The sequence below is a fragment of the Saccoglossus kowalevskii genome, chromosome 15, assembly GCF_978046115.1.
Source record: "Saccoglossus kowalevskii chromosome 15, keSacKowa6.1, whole genome shotgun sequence".
NCBI lineage: Eukaryota > Metazoa > Hemichordata > Enteropneusta > Harrimaniidae > Saccoglossus > Saccoglossus kowalevskii.
In genome coordinates, this window is record NC_140655.1 from 20,183,311 (window position 1) to 20,196,226 (window position 12,916).

Genomic DNA, 12,916 nt, shown 5'->3' on the forward strand with positions numbered 1-12,916 from the left:
GCGTGCATCTTTTAGATTTCCATCTTTTGAATAGAGAATAAGACATCACTTACTATTCGAGGTTGTTTAACGTAAGTGTATTTCCTACTATGCAAGCCGTGAGTGAATATGTGAATTGGTACATGTTATTACATAATGAAACTATAATTTGGGTTACAATGATCACATCATTTAATAATGCGACTGCAGGTGATATTCAAACATCATTAACATAATGTTACGATAACGACATTATTGAAATATAAATCAATTAAAACTGTGCGGCTAAGAATTATGATAAATCCTTTAGAAATGATTTCAATTCCCGGACTTCATTATTTTCCAGAATGTCAATTTTAATCGTTTGATCTTCTCAAAATTCGTCTCTGTAAAAAAAAAAACAACTAAAACTAGTAAATGATGTACTCGGCAGAAAGACGGTAAATTTCGACATATGGGAAACCATATTAAGGAATTAATTAGTTTATAACTGTGAAGAACAATGACTTATATGAACTCATTTTGTCTGTAAATAATATTAACCTAACCATATCCTAGAAAAAATAATAATTTCGGAAATAAGTGGTCAAAATCGTGCCACGATAAGGAGAAAATTATAAGTTCCAAACATATATATTATGAACCTAAATTACGCAACAATGACAAAATTCTTACCTTGTTCCTCATTTTGTGCTTCTACATAAGACTCTGTAATCAGAAAATAGTATTTGAAAGTTCTAGTTTTATATATGTGTGTCTGTAAAAGTACAGCATCAGAAGGCTGTTTCTGTTTTACTCGCGGCAAGTGGTTATTAGCGTCAAATTACGAATTGAGTGAACCATGTTACCAATTCAGCCTCGACACCATAAATATATGAATGGTTCCAACACTTAACATATTCATTAATTGTAACATGATGTACTGATAGCGATAATTTATGTCCATGGGACAGAACGCTTTACGAGCTCTTCGTACTTGCTCACAACTTACATTTTCATGAGAATTACTACACGAGTCCTGATTAAAGCCGATGTTGTAGGTACACTTATAGATATGTTTACTTACATATTTGTTACAACAACTGCAAATAACTAGAATTGTAATAATGTAACTTATTTAACTAACTGGTAAACTATTTTGATGCAAGCCAAAAGCCAATGAATAGCAGTGTCGTTTTACTGCATGGTGTTGGGTTCACGTTCTACCGCGCACACCATCTGACTGAATGCAAATCAAAGAAATAAATACATAGTACTCACCGGGATAGCAATATCCTACGTAGTTATATTTTTCAACACATACTTCTCCCTTGGGGCATACAACACCAGTATACCAATTACATGTAAAGGCAATGCCGACAATACAACAAGTATACTTAAATTAATATGACTATAATACATATAGACATGTGACCCCCTTCTTTTATCGCGACACGGATTGTTTATTAATCGTAAGCTTAATACGTAATAAATATAATCCTGATTATATTTTTCGTATTACACTGGATCCTTTTTAGTCACTCAAATCTCATACAGTTTCAAGGATTACAATCCAGATTATGTTTTCGTACTACACTGGATTCTTCTTAGCCACTCAAATCTCATACAGTCTCAAAGATTACAATGCAGATTACATTTTTCGTATTAGACTGGATACGTCTTAGAAACTCAAATCTCACAGTCTCAAGGATTCTCCCAAACGACGTCGAAGAGTGGAGGACGTCATATTTCAATTTTGCGGTTGACAACACTAAATTGTCTCAATATAGTATTTATTTGATGCATACGTCTCTGAGGTCATTGTATGCTTTCGTTAACGTTGTATCAGAGAATATACTGCTGAGGACTGTTCCCGCGAAAATCAATGTGAAGTCCATTGGTTTTGGAATAACGTGTAATAGTGCACAATGTGTTTATTTCATGTTCTTTGTTGACGAGATTTAGATATTCCCACCCGATATTTTACTCTTAGTATTACTAGTGTTACATTGCTTCTAAACCGTTATAAAAAAAACGTAATGTAATGTATTGTCACATTTTCAAACAGTGAGTGATGACGACCGTCTAGGTAGATTAAACATTAATATCAGGCATACATATCACAAAGGCTTACTTGTAATTAAGTTTCGCCAGATTAGATACGTGTATGTTGAATAATATTTCATTCGCTAGCTATATTGTTAAATTGCCGTCGAAGACAACAAAGGCAACTAATTGAATCAGTATCATTTATTTTAATAGGGAAACACAGAGAGTACGTACGCTTAACTTGGTGCTCCGTCAACGAGGCGGAGCATATGGAAAATAGCAAACTGATTAATACCACGAAACTCATCTTGTACTATATATACAAACAATGTTAGTATCTGTCTTCAGATCAATCAATATATCAATCTCTTTTATATCTTTGACCATGGTTATGTAAATATTAAAATTTGGATTGATCAGTTGCAGTTTGCATTTATACAAGTGTATTTTACCAAGAATGAGAAGATGATTTGTGAGTTGGGACAATTCCGTTGAACCAAGTATTATATCCTGAACACTCGATATACCATCTGTTGGAATGCATTCTGGGAACCACCTCGAGAATGTTGTCCAGAAATTACGGGAGAAGATACAATGATAAAATAAATGATACATTGTTTCATTTTCAGCTTTACAAAAAGCACATAAAGGGTTGTCAACCGTTGGAGAATTAAATTTAAAGACATCTGAATTTATTTAAAGTACAATATATTGTGTATAATTTTAAATTGAAACTCTCGTGATTTAGTGTCTATCGTGACATAAAATGGTAAAATATACAACTTTCTCAAACTCGAAAAGGGAATATCAAAATCATTCATAAATTTGTTAGCACTTGTCGGGCTTTGGTATTTCGATTTTCCCAATTGTCGTTTAATTGTATACTTAGAAACAACACTGATTGGAACAAACTTTTTGTCAATATAAATACACAGTGAATGTTTCCTATTGGCTGTACGTGTATGATTGTAATTCAACCGGGGGGGGGGGGGTAGAATGAATAATTCCCAGGACTCGAAAGTAATCAACACTTGATAAATTATAAGCTTCCCGAAAAACAGCTGCTGTTTTTATCGTGCCGTTTGTAACAAGATCGTTGATATATGTGATGCCACCGTTGCTAATATTAGAGTAATATACTGACTTATTTCCAATATATATGTTGCGAATGTTCCCACATTATAAATCTAGATAGGTTATTTCCAGTCAGGTGTAGAAGTTTGCTCCATGCCGTAAAAGCTTCTTTGTAAAAATTAGATAAATTTATAGGAAAAGATTCGATGCTGAAGTCACAGTTAAATAGAAATGAGCCGCCTACGGATTGTAGTCTATGTGTAAAGAAATCTTTCCATGGGTGATGGAATGTGGGGTCCAAATATTTCTTAATTGTTTGGGTTCGAAATGAATCCTTCAAGACAAATACGTCTGGAATGTTAAGATTTTTGAATTCGTAGATAAATAGTCGTTTAAATTTCGATGTTAAATTCAATCAAATAATATTTTGTTATCACAAATAAAAGTCCAACTTACAATGCACTGGTTTTGTAGAGCGGGAGAGTCAAATTACTACCTGTTACAAGCTGCAGCAACGTCTGAGTACTTACAATGTAGGGAGGCTGGGCTATTAAATATACATGTAGAACGTTTTCAATGTGTAGACAGCTTATTTAATTTTAACACATGGTTACGTTACACGCCGCCGTAAATATTGACAGATTTAAATACAAAGAGAGATGTCCATGTTTGTTGTATAATATTGTGGGTGGAAAGCATTGATATTATGAAATATTCGATCGTTTTATGAATCGCACAATACATGTATTGTGCATATGCGTGATCTTAGAATGTATGTCAGCCAATGCGTTATTAGTGGATAGACCAACATACCATGTTTCAATTACACCATTTGCATTTAACGTCTAGTTATCTTACAACTCTGCAATGGACCCATCAGTGTAAAGTGTTATATAATAGCTAATCTTTGGTAACTGTTGCCCAAAGTAACTATTCAAAAATAGCTAGACGTTGTTGTCGATACACTAGTCTCCAATTTGATATTTGATCTCCTGAATTTGCTGATCTGTTCTCGAATATCATCCACACTTCCCTGGGATGTCAGTAATTTTACGTGGCAGTAGTTCTTGGCTAAACTCCATATCTCTTATATAGTAATACACATCCAATGCAATTTATTCGTCTATACTAGTCTTTAGTATGATAGAATTCCTTACTTAGTGCATGGAAAGACATTTTTCACCCGAATTAGGAACTTTTGTTACGGTTCGTATGAGACAAAGTCATCCAACGACTGGAATCCCAAATTAGTATCATAGCCCAAATACGAGCTGAGGTTAAATTCACATATCAATTAAAATTGATGTCACATGTTTCAATCAGAATAATGCTGTCGGCATTCACCTTTATGTACACGTGCTGCGTGTACCAAAACAATACGTTTACAATTGACATTTGGCTAGCGTGGTTTTCCTACGACACAACAAATAAATCAAATTAATACGAATTCCCCAAAACCTTTTAACATGTTAGTGACATATCAAATAATTGTGAGTTTATCACCAGACACGCTACTGACATACAATACATTCTCAAAAAAACAAAAGAAACAAGCAATTGACACTCTCAACTTAATTTACATAAGGATTCCCTTTATAAGGAGTGACAATCTCATTCATAGGGGTCGAATCTTATCTACATTAAGTCCACGTCGGTAGGCACAACAACAACCAACTACCAGAGAATCAACCCGCTTCCATAACTTAGGTATTCAGTAGATCGCAGTATAGTATAAGTAGTCCAGTTGCAATAGACCAAGTGCGAAACCAGCAACAACGTGTCTCGTATCGAAGCCTTGTGTGAATGTGTATATATGCGTACTGACCTCACGACACATGCGCCGTGACCCCGGTACTCAAGCAGCCAAGTCGAGTGAGTGATTCCCCCTCATCCTCAACCCCGGTGACTTCAGATCCCCTGGCCGCAGATCAATCACATCCACCCTCCCCCGACTGAACCCTTCGAAAAGAGTATTACATTAGTATCGATGACTAAAACAGATAGCATGATAGCAATATAGCAATATAAGACACAGAGCAACATTGTCGGGTTTTAAACTTGGCAGTAGAATATGCAAGACTTGTTCCATTAAAATGCAGTATTACGTAATATTCAGTTTTAATTATAAGATATGCCTTGCAAGTTAGAAAGATAAATAACCATGGTCGTCAACAGAACATTAAAATTGTCTAAAACAAGTAAGTATAAGCACTTACTTGTTTATCTAAAATAAGATCGTCATGGCATGTATGTTAAGGCACATAATGATGTCATAGGCACGTGGCGTATCTGCTTGTAATTTGTCTTGATTGCAACGAAGCAACTTACCCCTTACCATGGGTTGATTTATTATTTCTAGATAAAATTTGGATAATTTAATGTTAAGAGCAATGTTGAAAAGACATTTTCCGAGGACCTTTTGAAATGTGGTGTATTGTATTGAACGTCCAATCCCGGTTATGATTCGCTAAATCAAACTAAACTAAGTAAATCAATGACGGCAAGCTACTACTAGTACAAATGTGCATGACTAATTCATTTACTTATATTACATGATGACTGCCATTAAAATAATACAATATGCGTGATTTACCATAGTTAGATGTTTTGCTAAAGTAGTAGTGTTCTTGTCAACAGTAAACCAAATTCCCAGAACTTTGTTGTGTCTTCGATTGAATGAAACGAAATAATTTGCATGTTTGCTACTATGTGATAATGATGAGTCCTTATGCCAAGACGGTAAAACACGTTGAAATAGCTACATGCCATTTAGGCGAATCTGGCTGAATTCAAGAATTAACAGACTCTTCATTTCACTAGTCAGCATCTCATTGTGAGAATATACTTTATTTTTAAATAAGGGACATCTTGAATTTACGGATTAGTAGCTAAATTAGCTAAAATAACATACTAGCTAACAAGATGTGTTTTACAGTATAATCCACAAATATTAACATCATTTTTAAATATTTGGGTGAATTTGGATTTTCAATCACATATTATAAAATGTACGTTTGAAAAATAAATACAGCAGACTGGACAGCAATTTAATAGGGTCCAATATGCCAAGCCAGTAAAAATATATTCATCCAAACGTGAAAATGAAATAAGAATCACATGGTCGGACCTTAAGTGGACACCCATATGATAGAATACTATCAGGCTTCTCATTGGATTTTTCTTTACAATGACGCAAGGCAAGGCTTGGCGAAAGCATGATCAAATTGTTTATGGATAACCACATCTGATCACGTGACATATAAATTCTACGATACGTTTATCACACCATATGTCTGTACTACAGATGTGTCTATATGAATTACGTAAAGCATACATGTATATGTACAACAGCTGTGTCGTTCTACACTTTAGTTATTTCTAATTTGTTTTTAAATGTTTAAATGGTATTCCGTGGAATTCCCGCAATGGTCACTACACTTCGACTGACACATAAACATGGCGCGTTTATCGTACTACATTATCTCAAATGTGTCTATATAAACCTTTCTAGGCATACATATGTATATGTACACCAGCTTAGTCGTTCTACACTGTAGATATTTCTACATTGTATTTTCATGTTTGCTCTATGTATTGTTGCGGGTAGCTCGTATACTGTTGTATGCCCGGAAGAGGTGGGTGTTGCAGGAGATAATTACGTAAGATGTTGCTTTTGCGATTTGTTCCTCGTGCCAGTCACCAATGTTCAAATCCAAAAAAGTCTATTACATTTTTTTTAAAGAAATTTGTATTCTAAAAATATTACTGAGAGTTTTGATAGCGTTAAACTGTAATTCAAACCAGTATATAGTATTTTCAGTTGTTGTAATACGGATATAACTGAACCATAGTTGTAACATGTATCTCATGAGTAACCCTACAACAGATTTAATTTAATTCTTATTTTTTATAACTCGAACTTAGCTAAACGAGGTCAATAAACCTGATGTTGTAGGTTTACAAATTTAATATTGCATATATTATATTATATTATATATTCACAGCTTTTAAAATAATAGCTGGTTACGTAAGTTGTTATGAAACGTGGGTATGAAAAGTCCCAACCATTTGCATACATAATGACCGTTGCTGAACATATAATACCCTCCTATGAATTATAAATATGTTGATTTCTTGCGGCATTCAACAGCAAATCTATTTTAACTTTAAAGTTGAAATATTGAAATATTGGAGTGATTATCACAGTCCCACACTCTTCAAGCGCATAAGTGTCTACACCATTCAACATTATGATCCATCCAATATACACTGTGATATATAAGGAAGTATCACAGTTTTCGAAGAAATGACCTCTATCCAATATACGCATTGCATACAGGAAATATCGCACTTTTTAAGGACTGACTCAATTCAATGTACATCATATATACGCGGACATGACACATGTGTTCTTTTATCATTATCAAACACCGTATTTACATTGACTAAGCATTGATACACGCAAAATTAGTCTTTGGGAATATTTCAAAAGTTCAGGTAACGACTGCTGCCACAATGATCGCCTGGATGGTGGTAACATGAAATTGCGTCCTATGTTCGAACGTTGTTTTTCATCTTTCCTTGCATGTTTTCTCAATTATTTAGCTGTCATTATAGTTCTTTTTTCAATTTCACACTTACCACAAACATTGTACAGTAAAAGAAAAGAATACCGACACATCATCTTAGCGCACCTTCCATTGAGCTCCAATTACAATTTTAGCCACATTCCTCGCTCGGAAAACCGGATTTAAAGTTGCATAAGTTAATGTTTAGACTGGATAGATAGGTTAGATATTATAATATTAGTAACAAAATTACTCTGGCGCATGAATCATGGTCATTGCTATAAATAAATCACTTGCACTTTAGCATCGAACCGGGTTGCATCTAGTCTTACTTGCTCCCTATTATCCAGGCATTGTTATACGGGGTGACAATACGTTACAATACCTAACACTTAAAAAGATATTTTTTCATTTTTTTTTTTCATTTTAGTGTTTATTGTTATATATGGGTATGGGTAATATAATGTTGATTGATGTTTGTTTTTTTCCTAGTTTAAACTGTGAAAATGTATTTTCAGTCACTATACTATGGCTTAGTCCCTATGTAAGCAAAGGTAACCAAATGTAGAAGCAGTGACGTTGCAGTCGAGGTCCTAGTTGTACAGGAAACAAATCAAAATATTTATCTTTTTGGGTATATATATCAAAATATTTATCTTTTTGGGTATATATATCAAAATATTTATCTTTTTGGGTATATATATATCAAAATATTTATCTTTTTGGGTATATATATCAAAATATTTATCTTTTTGGGTATATATATCAAAATATTTATCTTTTTGGGTATATATATCAAAATATTTATCTTCTGAATTAGTCCAAAATTGTTACATGTAACACAAAGTGTGAACTTCTTTGAGTAGTGATGAACGAATTGAGTGGCATCCATCAAATACAAATAAAAACTTGCATTACAAAGACCAAATAATACACTGTTTAATTTAGTGTACAGAATATTGTTTGCAATTATGAGTTGATTATATTTATTTACGCCATTCCTATACATCACGCCCTCAAGCAAAACAGTCGCTGGTGCTTTTTAGGAAAATAGTTTTTTTTTGGACATAGTTGGATTAAAAAGTACGTGTTGTCGAAAGAATTATATAGTGTTGTTTGTTTGAATATGACATCAGCAATTAACAAAAACTATCATTTGTTGATTCAAAATCTTGGATTGTGATTTCGATTTAAAGCATTTTCTTCAATTTCATAAAAGTGTACAACTCATTAAACTCAAACAATTATCCCTGACAAACAATCACGCAAATTATCGATTTCGCATACTGTTAATTTACATAATCATTTTCATATTTTAAGTCCTATTATATGGGCTAGATAGATTAAGTGCTACCTAGTCTGGGGTATCCTATCCTTTTTCAGCATATGTTACGTTTTACTGCGTAAATGTATTGTCAGTTTTTTTTGTTTGTTTTTTTTGTTTTTTTTTTGTTTGTTTTTTGCTGACATTCTTAGAACGAGTTAGCATCAATCCAATTCAATTGATCCCTTTCATGAAAATAAAAGTGGTGTCCTTGGTAAAACACGAACTGTGTGGCGCATGTAGTCTTTGTAATGTCTCGCTCTCTCGTTATAATCAGACAGAATATTATGTCTATGGTGGAAGTGAACTTAGAACATTGCATAAAATCGATCCCTCCCGTCGAACGATTCAATGTTTGGCGGTCGGTAATCAAAACAACTATAAAAACGGATTCGTTATACCCCTCACAGAGGACTGTCGGTAACGACCACGGAATTTTAGGTTCAAGAATATTCTAGTATCAACATATATATGGAAGGTAGGAGGCCCTTCTCCTTTCCATGTTATGAACATCTTTATTGAGAAGACGCTGATTCATCCTAAATGGTTGCTCAACTGCGTTCTCGTCTGACAGATTTGGTCTGTATCGAAGTGAGGCAAATCAGTGATAAATCGGGAATGATCAGGCGATTATTTCATCGAAATGCCCGAAGAACTCAACAGGCGGTCTGTTCTACAAACAGTGAAGCAATCGCACACCACCAACAAACTCACCAGCCTGGGGAATCATGAATCACGATCTACACCTAGAAGTAATTTTACCCGACACAATTATGGGTACTGCAGTAGATTATAGACGCAACGAACAAAAACAAACTACAACATTTAGAGTGCATTACAGTCAATAATAGAAAAAAATCTTGTAATATTTACAGCTCCAATTTAGTAAAACGTGTTCGGCAAATTTAATATATTTTATACACAAGAATATGCACCATGTACGATATGCTCATAATTTGTCCGAATATCGTATTTATTCAAATCGTCATTGTTGTCAACTCGACGCAGCTCGTCGTTGAAATCATTAAAATAGCACTTGCATCTTGTTAACACACGTCGAATGAGCCTACATATTGTTGACGTCATCTAACAGATTATCACGTGCACGTGAAAACTACAAATAATATACTACACGTATCTATTACATTTTAAATTCCTGTGTGAAAAATAAAAATAGGTCGGGTACGTTTACTGAGCGGCATTGATCAATTCACAAACAAAGTTGCAGTTACGTCTGATTTCTTTTACGTCTTGCAATGCTGTCCCTCCACTGTTTTGTTTTCCTGGAATAAAGAAAGAACAGATATTTACGAAATGGCCCGACTCCATTGTTATGCTGTTATGATACTGTGTTTTATTTGTTTTATTTGTTAATGTTATATTTCGTTATCTTCACCTAGTTGTGCTTGTTTTTATCTACGCAAAATAACAAAAAAGATGATTTTCATTTTAATTTATAATACGGCCCGCGAGTAGATGGCTATCATTATCTCCTCGTCGAACTTGCTATTATTTTCATGAGACCAATCACATCCATTTAATATGCACTATGCGTAAATCATTTATTGTGATCTGACCCTAGTGCATAGATGGTCGGTTTGATTGACTGACAGATTTTAGGTCTCATACCACTAATTAATTTCCCATGACTGACAATGTAAGCGTTTAGGCGAATTTCCAAAAAAGTTTTGTGGTGTATTATTTTACAGTTGCCCAAATTCACAAGTAACTGGATCTTTTCAATAAATAAATAAAATAAAATAAAATAAATAAAATAAAACAACTAAAACGTTGTTGTTTTATTTAAACATATGTTTGGATTGATTGGTAATATATACACAAGTATTCTTACATTTGGTTCATCCCTCGACTGTGTAGGTTTTTTTCAACAGAACGTCGACCATGTCCCTTGTGCTGTTGGGTGAATATATTCCACATGGCGTCGACACTTTCAAAGCACAAAGATGACGCCACCAGTAGTACAAAAAGAACCAATAGTGCCTGCCTCATGTTGGCGTGTATCGTCTGAAAAAATGGAAGGCACATATATATTATTGTGTCAGTGTTCCATTTTCTTCTTTATGTATAGTTAAGTCCACCATTTTGGTGCATCATATTGTAAGTTAGGTCTGTTATCAGAAAAAAAAAACAGTCCTCCAGAAATGTATCTTAACCAAAGGATCTCGATATATATCAATTTATATGCGGATCGCGGATCGTAAATCAACCTCGAACGAGCCTAAAAGATTCTGATTTGACGTAATCGGACGTACACACTAGAACCTGCAAATGGTCTTTTATGGCTATATACATACATATAACACTTGCGACACAACGTTAGATAGCATATTTTATAAATATTTCACCTTTCAAGGCCTGATTTCAAATAAAATAAAGTATTTTTAATTATCTATACAACTAGAAATATTATCATACAGGTTATATTACCAGTGTGATTATTGGGATGACATGTTTATCGAATACTGGAATACATTTTTGCTGTAAAGGTTTTTTGGGTGTTTTGTGCGAAATTTCTTTTAACTGAATTTTGATAAGTTGAATGTGAGACATAAGAAAAAAAGTATATTCGCTGTATTTTGATTTCACTGAAGCAGCCCTTCAGCGAAAATAAATTCCAATCGAAAATATAGTATTCTACAGTATCACTTACCTAGAGCGCTGTTTATCTCTATCTGTTAACTTCTATGCTGTGGTGTTGTCAGTTCTCGTGTAGCATCACTGTAAATTTATAGGACTACTTGAACCCGCATTTGACAGGAAATTATGAATCAATTATGAATCGTTAACCATAATTAAAATAATTTTGCTACAATCGTACACAAGGAAATAACTATTCATAATCGATGCATGATTATTTTTATTGTACTTGTTAAAATATTAGTTATAGCGACAATGAACACGATTCTCCTTGTTTTAGAAGATGTTGGGTGACACCTATATTTGCTATATTTTTCTATAATGGCGAGAGACACAGTTTTACTTCATAAATCACATATCAAAGACAAATATATTTTGTGTATTTTTGTTCTATTGGGGGGATGTTGCAATATAACCTAATGATAATTTTTGCATTTCATGAATGCTTATTTTTTACATTGGCGCGAAAAAAGGTAATTTGTAAATAAAACAATAATCACAACTATCGTGATTCCAACGTGATTTGGGTAACATGTTAGTCATAGTTGTTACATAAAAATATTACTTATGATACAACACATTTAAATGATGGCCACTAGATATTGCAACGGGCTAAATGAGATTTAGACCGTGAATTTTGGACGATTGGCTGCTTGATTTCATACAATTGGTCTTGAAATAATAACAAAACTGTACACAATTTTTTTTGCAACTCATTTTTTTAAATTTAAATCCTGCATTGTGAATATTTATTATGTATTGATAGTTTTACCTCGTGTAGAGATAATTACAGTATGTGAATGGCAACGGGAGGAGCGTAGATAAAGTCAACAGTTGATCACTGTTATTTTCTGACTTGCTGTGGTGTAGGGAGCAAATGATCGTATTTGCGAATGACCGCCGTAACATCGCTCATTGGGAGAAGGAGCGCCACAAGAGTCCTGTTTCAGTCCCCCGAATAATGTTTATTTTCTTCCTTCATCGCGTCTACTGTTCCTAATACCACGGCACAGTGAACGCGATGACAGGAGCGAATGCACCACTATATTTTAGAGGAGAAAAACAAGTCTCGTGGCATTGTCGACCACAACGAGATCTCGCCGGTTTTTCACTTCCAAATATATTAAAAATTACACATGTTTTTGATATAATTTTACAGACCACGTGGATTCGGTTTGATCATTGAAGGATGACTTGATAAATGAAGCCAATCTCTATGTACATTACTACCGAATATTAACTTACATCAGCGTTCAGTCCGAGTTTGGTTTAACAGAAACACGTA

At 33.9% G+C, this 12,916-nt stretch overlaps 2 long non-coding RNA genes across 2 annotated transcripts; both read right to left on the reverse strand.

The window, feature by feature from the left end:
* Positions 1-62: 62 nt before the first annotated feature.
* On the reverse strand, positions 63-3,648 carry LOC144361798 (uncharacterized). The gene is made up of 4 exons (XR_013422461.1): positions 3,538-3,648; positions 1,240-1,288; positions 655-687; positions 63-365 (listed from the first exon to the last, which is right to left on the reverse strand). It is a non-coding gene; the product is annotated as an uncharacterized LOC144361798 (long non-coding RNA).
* Positions 3,649-9,925: 6,277 nt separating this feature from the next.
* Positions 9,926-11,722, reverse strand: LOC102803825 (uncharacterized). The gene is made up of 3 exons (XR_438537.3): positions 11,645-11,722; positions 10,826-10,998; positions 9,926-10,256 (listed from the first exon to the last, which is right to left on the reverse strand). It is a non-coding gene; the product is annotated as an uncharacterized LOC102803825 (long non-coding RNA).
* Positions 11,723-12,916: the final 1,194 nt, after the last annotated feature.